The 7,382-nt window shown below is 34.9% G+C and overlaps 1 long non-coding RNA gene across 5 annotated transcripts; it reads right to left on the bottom strand.

The window, feature by feature from the left end:
* Positions 1-2,793: 2,793 nt before the first annotated feature.
* On the bottom strand, positions 2,794-7,052 carry LOC129450436 (uncharacterized). Of its 5 annotated transcripts, XR_012357967.1 has the most exons (7): positions 6,571-7,052; positions 5,830-5,927; positions 5,534-5,674; positions 5,273-5,356; positions 4,920-5,051; positions 4,753-4,846; positions 2,794-4,066 (listed from the first exon to the last, which is right to left on the bottom strand). It is a non-coding gene; the product is annotated as an uncharacterized lncRNA (long non-coding RNA). The 5 variants fall into 5 exon arrangements; XR_012357965.1 differs by having other exon boundaries at positions 5,534-5,927; XR_012357964.1 differs by lacking the exon at positions 6,571-7,052 and adding an exon at positions 6,072-6,190 and having other exon boundaries at positions 5,534-5,927.
* Positions 7,053-7,382: the final 330 nt, after the last annotated feature.

The following is a 7,382-nucleotide window of genomic DNA, read 5'->3' as shown; positions in this document are numbered from 1 at the left end:
AACTCATATGAATTCTTGTGAGATCATGCTGTTTCTTCTCAACAATGCATCTTATTTTATGGTCTTACTAGTTGATATAACTCACAGTGGCATAAGCGTACTATGCTATAACTTAGGTGGTAGATCCTGTGTAATAACTGTGTAATAACACATTATTTTACAACCCTGTTTCCATGCAGTTACTACAGACAAACTAGTGAATGTACCAAGTAGTTAATGCATATGATATTCAATGCTTGGGTTTAAAGGGTACAATAAAGGACAAAGATGCTGAGTACAAAAAAGGCACCTCAGTAATGTTTGTTATTAGTTATGTTATATGGACACTATAAGTGTCTTTCATTAACTTACACTTGCCTGCATGTACCACACACTTATACACACCGTGTATATACAGTATGTAAGTACAGTAGTGTTTCTCAGTAGTTACAGTATGCATACAGTACACTATATGTGACGATCATTATCTTATACTGGCTTGTATGTAATACACACCATTAAGTACTGAAAGTACAGTAGTGTTGTTATTAGTTATGCTATATTTACGCTGTAAGTACATGTCATTAACACACACCTGCATGTAAGTACTAAATTTCTTATATTGTACATTCATTTGTAAGTACAATAGTGTTTCCTGTTAGTTACAGTATACATCAGTGATGCGCGGGTATAAACAATGTATAAACAACCCGCACCCGACAGACTTTTCAACTAATCCGCCCGCAACTCGGGCACAAAAAAAAATTGTACCCGACCCGCTTCCTGGCCCGCATTTTTTTAAAGTAGTAATTGTTTAAAATAGTTAATTGGCATCTTTATTTCAAACGACCCGACCGCGACCTGAATATCATTCAAAATATTTTTTAGATGAACGGTAACCGCGGGTAAACGTGGGTGACCGCAGACACCCGCTCATTTTGGAACAACCCGCCCATCACTGGTATACATACACTATACGTATGTATCTGGTATTACCCAGTACTTATCTAAAGATACATAATAACTACCAAGTATGTACAATGTAGATCACACATTGTCTGTAAGTACAACATATTTATCATATATGTACAAGGTAAGTACACGTAATGTAAAATAAAGTGCTACCGCTTTTTGAGCAAAGTCAAAGTAATACTGTCCATGTAAATGCACATAATGATAAATGTTATTTACATTCTTCTTTGTGAAATACTGTACTTTATAAGACTGCTAGTTCTGTATTTAGCTCTATCTGTAGATACTGTAGCTCTTTTTCTGTCCCACGGTTCACCACAAGCATCAGATAAGGACAGAAATGCAGCTGCACAACAACCACACTTGCATATGACCTTTGAGGTTTTTCGCACATATTTTATTACCCCATCCATCTTCAAGTGGAGTGAATTTACCTCTTCTCCATGAGTGTTTTTAGTGAAGCTGTTTCATTTAGTTTAATACAGACTCTTTCTTTCTTTCTTTCTTTCTTTCTTTCTTTCTTTCTTTCTTTCTTTCTTTTATTTGTCTATTGTCAATGACAACAGACATACCAAACTTTAAGCCAGTTGTAATAATACTATTAATAATCAAGGTTTTTATATTAAAAAACACTCATGCATACACAGATGAATAAAAGCCCACTCAAAAACGCCCACTCTCATGCTGCCTCTCTAGTTCAAACACACATATACACAGGTGCTTGTTGTTGGCCGTTGCAGTTTATGCTAGAAGACAAGACAGAAGCCTGAGTTCAGCTTTTCTCTGTCAGAGTATCACTCCACTGCCCTAGGCAAAGCAATTCATACAGGTCCACTGCTCTTGTCAGGACTGGGATGGCCAGATAAGAACCATTTTCTCATACGGTCAGCAGGTGCAGTGTTACGGAGAGAAGAGCGCAAATGGGAGTTTCACTTACTTACACAGTAAATGAGTTCTGAGGTCAGAGAGGAAGATTTTGGTTGCTGAAGCCAACCAATGAAACCAGATAGGAGAATTATAACATATTTGAGTAAATGAAAGTACTACAGAATCTGTACACAGGAAATTTGCCAGAGTAAAATTTACTCAATTTGAAGAAAATTTTACTCTATAACAGATAACATTTGGTCCCTCTCTAAAAAGAGTAAAAGTTACTCTTTTGATAGAGTTGTTTTTTTAGAGTTAATTATGCTCAATGTAGTGTTAATATTTTACTCTGTCATGTAATATTTGACTCTATGTAGTGTTTTTTAAAAACAACTCTAGTACCATTTTACTCGGTTCAGAGCTAAAAGAAATTGACTCTGTTACAATTTAACTCTATTTAGAGGAATTTCAGATTTACTCTGCCACAATTTACTTCCCCTCCCGAGTTGTTTTTCATCAATTATGAGTGAACTACAAAAAAAAACAGACTCTGTCCAGAGTTATTCTTCTGAATTACAAAATTCACGTTTCACAATCAAACAGCTCGAAAATGAAAAACATCAGTCTGAAACAAAACTGTAATTTCAGTAAAATTTTATTCTCTTGCTATAACAGCATCTATTATACATTTTATTTGTCAAGCTCATCTTTTAAACAGCATTTTTACAATTCATGACAACAACACTAAAATAATATAAATAGTGATAATACAATAGAGGAGATAAAGAATTACATGAAATTGTATGGTACAATAAACAAAGCAGAAACAAACTACTACAAATACTGAAATGAGGAAATACAGTTAAAGGGGACATTTCACAAGACTTTAAGATGTGAAATAAATATTTGCTGTCCCAGAGTATGTATGTGAAGTTTTAGCTCAAAATACCATATAGACAATTTATTATAACACTTTGTAGGTGTGAGCAAATATGTGTTGATTTTGGGTGTATCCTTTTAAATGCAAATGAGCTGCACTAAATGGCAGTGGTTGAATAGTGCAGATTAAGAGGTAGTATAATTATAGTAAGATCCCCTTCTTACATCACAAGGGGAGCCACATTTCAATGAGCTATTTTTTCACATACTTGCAGAGAATGGTTTATCAAAACTAAGTTACTGGGTTAATCTTTTTCACATTTTCTCTGTTGATAGAAGCACTGGGGACCCAATTATAGCACTTAAACAAGGAAAAAGTCAGATTTTCATAATATGTCCCCTTTAAACGTTATTTACAATATGTAAACCATGCGTTTGTTATTAGAGTCCCAAATTAAAACAATTTAAAAGTGTAAATCCGCAACTCACGTACTAGGCCCCTGTGAAAACCCAGCTGAAAAAGAAGTACACTTCAATAATGTACTGCTCTCTTTTCGCACATTAATTTTGTACTTAATAAACTTAAAAATGATTGTGCTATATTGAGACGCCATGAATATAAACTAAAATGTGCCCAAAATATATTTAAAAAAATTATTTATTTACCACTTGTTTGTATGAAAGATGGGTTTAAGTTTACTACAAGCGGTACCTAAATAAATTTTTTTTTATATATATTTTAAGCATATTTCAGTTCATATTCATGGTGTCTCAAAATAGTACAGACAAGTATACTTAGATGTTCTTAAGATTATCTCAAGAAGTACAAAAGAAGACTTTTTTGTATATAAAGTACAATATTAGTGTGTAAAAATAGAGCGCTTTCGGATGGGTTTTCGCGGGGGCCTGGTGTGCGAGTTGTAGATTTACAGTTTAGAATGGTTTTCATTTGGGACTCTAAATAGCAAAAGCATGGATTATATGTTGTAAATATAATACAATAAAAAATACAATTGAAACTATGGTTCTAAAGCCATTTTCATGAATTCATAACTTGTATAGCACATGTATGTATAGCACAATAGTTACCATCTTCAACTTCAGCATTTTGGATGAGGTCTTGGACCTTACAAGTCTGTTTGAGGCCACGGGTCTGTGCAATAACCTTTGGTTTTATGTTGGTAAACCACTTCTCCAACAACTTTGCAGTGGTCGCCTCACCAAATAGAAGTCCAAAATCTGCAAATCAATCTGCAAGTCATGCACCTGTTTGTGGTTGCCGTGGGCATTTTATCCGTCCCTCTGATGCTTGAGTTTTAATTATCCACGCCAAATATCCACTTCCATCTTCTGCATTGTAATAATGCTCCTGTGAATAGAACAATACAAAGACCTTTGTTTTACATTTCATGACTAAAGAAATGAATGCCTTATCAATTATAATGCAAAAAATATCTACACTGCAATATAAAAAGTAAATCTTCCTTTTAAGGTCACGTTCTTCCTGATCTCATTTTAAATTTTAGTTAGTGTTTAATGTTGCTGTTGGAGCATAAATAACACCTGCAAAATGATAAAGCTCAAAGTTCACTGCCAGGCGATATATTTTCATTAACAGAATTCACCTTTCAAAGCCTACACGAATGGCCGGTTTGAACTACAGCCCTCTACTTCCGGAATTAATGACATCAATAAAACAGATTTTGACTAAACTCCGCCCACAGGAATACGTCAGTCTCCAGCTAAGCTCAAACGGCTCTGCTAAGCTAAGCTGCTGTCAAATCAAAACACACTGAATAAACTACACAATCAGAACTCGTTACATATTTCTGAAGCAGGGACTTCACAGAACAATGAAGACATCAGCCCGTTTTGAGGACAGTGAAAACAGCGCTATACAGACAAGTAAAATGTGTGAAAGAATACCACTTTTTTTTTACACGTGAATCCTTGAACACGTGTTATAATGTGCACTGTAAACACAATCAAAGCTTCAAAAACACAGAAAGAACAGGACATTTTTATCACAAAGATTGAGAGGCAACATGTACTTACATAACCAAGCTTGCTCCTGGGTTCAGCAAAGCATGGGAATATGGAGATAATACCCTTTGCATATTCTTCCTTCAAACTTCAGTAAGGGGAAGATCTACAAACAGAAACCAATTACAACCCGTAACATCATAAACATCAATTTACAAAGTAGTGTACGAACAACCTACCCATGTTCCTTTGTTATATGTGCTACCAAGATTTTCACCATGTCACGTCTTTTGCCATCTGAAAGACTTTGTGCGAGCGTATTCCTTTATGACCTTATCGCCTCTAGGGATGCTGTTTAGGATATTTTCGATCTGGAAGGGGATTACATTAAATAGAGCAGGGATGAGAAAATATAAACTGAAAAGTGTTTCCTTCATACCCTCAGCAACATTTGAGGTGGATCAAAAAAGTTCAAAGTTGGTTTTAAGGTTTTGAACCACTTTAAATGTTGACTAGTGTAGTTTCAAATATCCTTACATATTTAAGTTATTCTGCATAGATGTAATTCAGAGGCAAATTTGATGATTCTTACCTGGACTAGATGACGTTTCTTGGCTAGATTTTTTTCAGGAGGATTTCTAATCAACACTGCGGTCCCATCAGAGTCTGACGTGCCCTTAGTATTAGATAAATAATCAATCTTCAATATAATCCATATCTATAATCAGATTATCTGTTCATACAATTTTGATAGCATGCTGAGAATTAGTCCAACTAACATATTAGCATATGCAAATCAGTGAATTGGTGAACACTGCTAAAAAAAACTTGATAAGCATGTCAAACAATTTACCATAAATGCTTGTTGTGCTTTCTGGGATGAAGATTTCTAGGACACCAAAGTCTGGTCGTGTCAGCAGATATTATTCCTCATCAACCTCTGTCTTTATGTCATCAAAGACATTCATTGTAGGAAGATCAAACTTCTTGGCAACTGAAAAAAGACAAACCAAATTGACAAAGGCCAGCAATGCCAAATTAACAAGTTAATATTAAGTTATTTTGTTATACCCCATAAGGTACAATCATACACTTGTTTTACTATTAAAAATGTCTTAGAGGAAAAGTATTAACAATATTAACTCTTACCACATTCCAAAAATGTGTAAAATGTAAATGGTTGTGAAGAGAAAATATATTTCTTGCTGTCTTTGAACTTTACTCTGACAACGTTGTTGGTTTGAATCCTGAAAGAAACCAAAAACACAAAGTTAAACATAATACCTTACATTCCATAAGAAACAGCTCACATTACTGTCCGAAAAAGGGATAACATTAATGCACACATCAATCTGGCTAACGTGAACTTAACTCTTTACCGAGTCAAATACATGTGGTGCCCAACTCCAGACGCTCGTCAGTTTAACTTCACTTTACTTTGACAAAGCTGTTGGTTTGCATTCTGAAGCAACCAGAAACACAAAGTTAAACATCATACTTTAAGTTTCAAGAGAAACCTCTCACGTTATCGTCCGAAAGTGATAATGCAAACCAAACTGACTAACGCGAACTTAACTCTTTACCGATTCAAATACATGAGGTAAAACTCAAAACGCCCGCCAAAATGTTAAGTTTCAAACATTTCATAGGCAGTAACAAGTCTCGCCCGTGTCAGTTAACATTCGTAATCAGTATGTTAGTTATGTGCTTTCCAGATAACTTTTATGCATGTAATTAACTTATATAACCTGTAAGTTAAATAATGGACTAATTTAGTTCTCACGTGAGAAAGTTATCTCTGTAATATTAAAAAACGTGGCAAAATGACTAAGATCAAAACAGAGGCGAATATTCTGGAAATTAATACTAAGATTAAAAAAATTCACTTACTTCACCATCCAGCAGAAAAGCAGCTTGTCTTCTTAACCAGCAGTGATCGATATGGCCGTTACCAAAGGGAGTCACGGTGAGTGAAGGCAATATTTCTATCGCCCTCTGGTGGCTGGGTGCCGTGTAGGTCATAAAGCCCGCAAACTCTATGTAAGCAAATGCTACGTGAACCAAACTTAAAAATCTAATTGCAGATATTTCCCCCAAAGATGGTTTCAGTTACTTTAGTTTTTTATTATGTTTATGTACTTTTAGGTGTCCGTTTTTCTAATTAGTTTGATTCAAATTAGTTACTAAATTATATTTTTTGAGATGTTGTTTATTTATTTTCACAATAGAAATATATGCAGGCGTGTCATTAATCTTTATTGTTAGTCTTTTAACATTATATACAGCAATGGCAGATAAACGGAAATTAGGAGGGAAACATTTAACTCTGTTACAGTTACTCTGTAATTTTGCTCCCACTCTACTAACACATTTTACTTTGTTTATTCAAAACGGAGCAAAAACAACTCTTTTGGAGGAAAAAAATATTAACTCTGGAAAAAATACTCCGCCACTTTTCCTGTGTAAGAGCAAAAACTTCATCCTGATCTTTGGGTTTCAATCAACTCTAAGGTCTAAAGACTTAACTCACTGAGCCCTATTTTAGCAGTCTAAGCACATGGTCTGAACTACATGGCGCAGGTGCCCTTAGGGCAAATCCGAATCTACCTTTGCTAGTTTAAAATGGAAAAAAGTTGCCGTACTAGGTGCAGGGTCCAAAAGGGCTGTACCTATTCTCTTGAGTCATGAATATGTGAATATCT

This window comes from Misgurnus anguillicaudatus, chromosome 16 (assembly GCF_027580225.2).
Source record: "Misgurnus anguillicaudatus chromosome 16, ASM2758022v2, whole genome shotgun sequence".
NCBI classification, from domain to species: Eukaryota; Metazoa; Chordata; class Actinopteri; order Cypriniformes; family Cobitidae; genus Misgurnus; species Misgurnus anguillicaudatus.
This window is presented reverse-complemented; position numbering and strand designations above follow the sequence as displayed.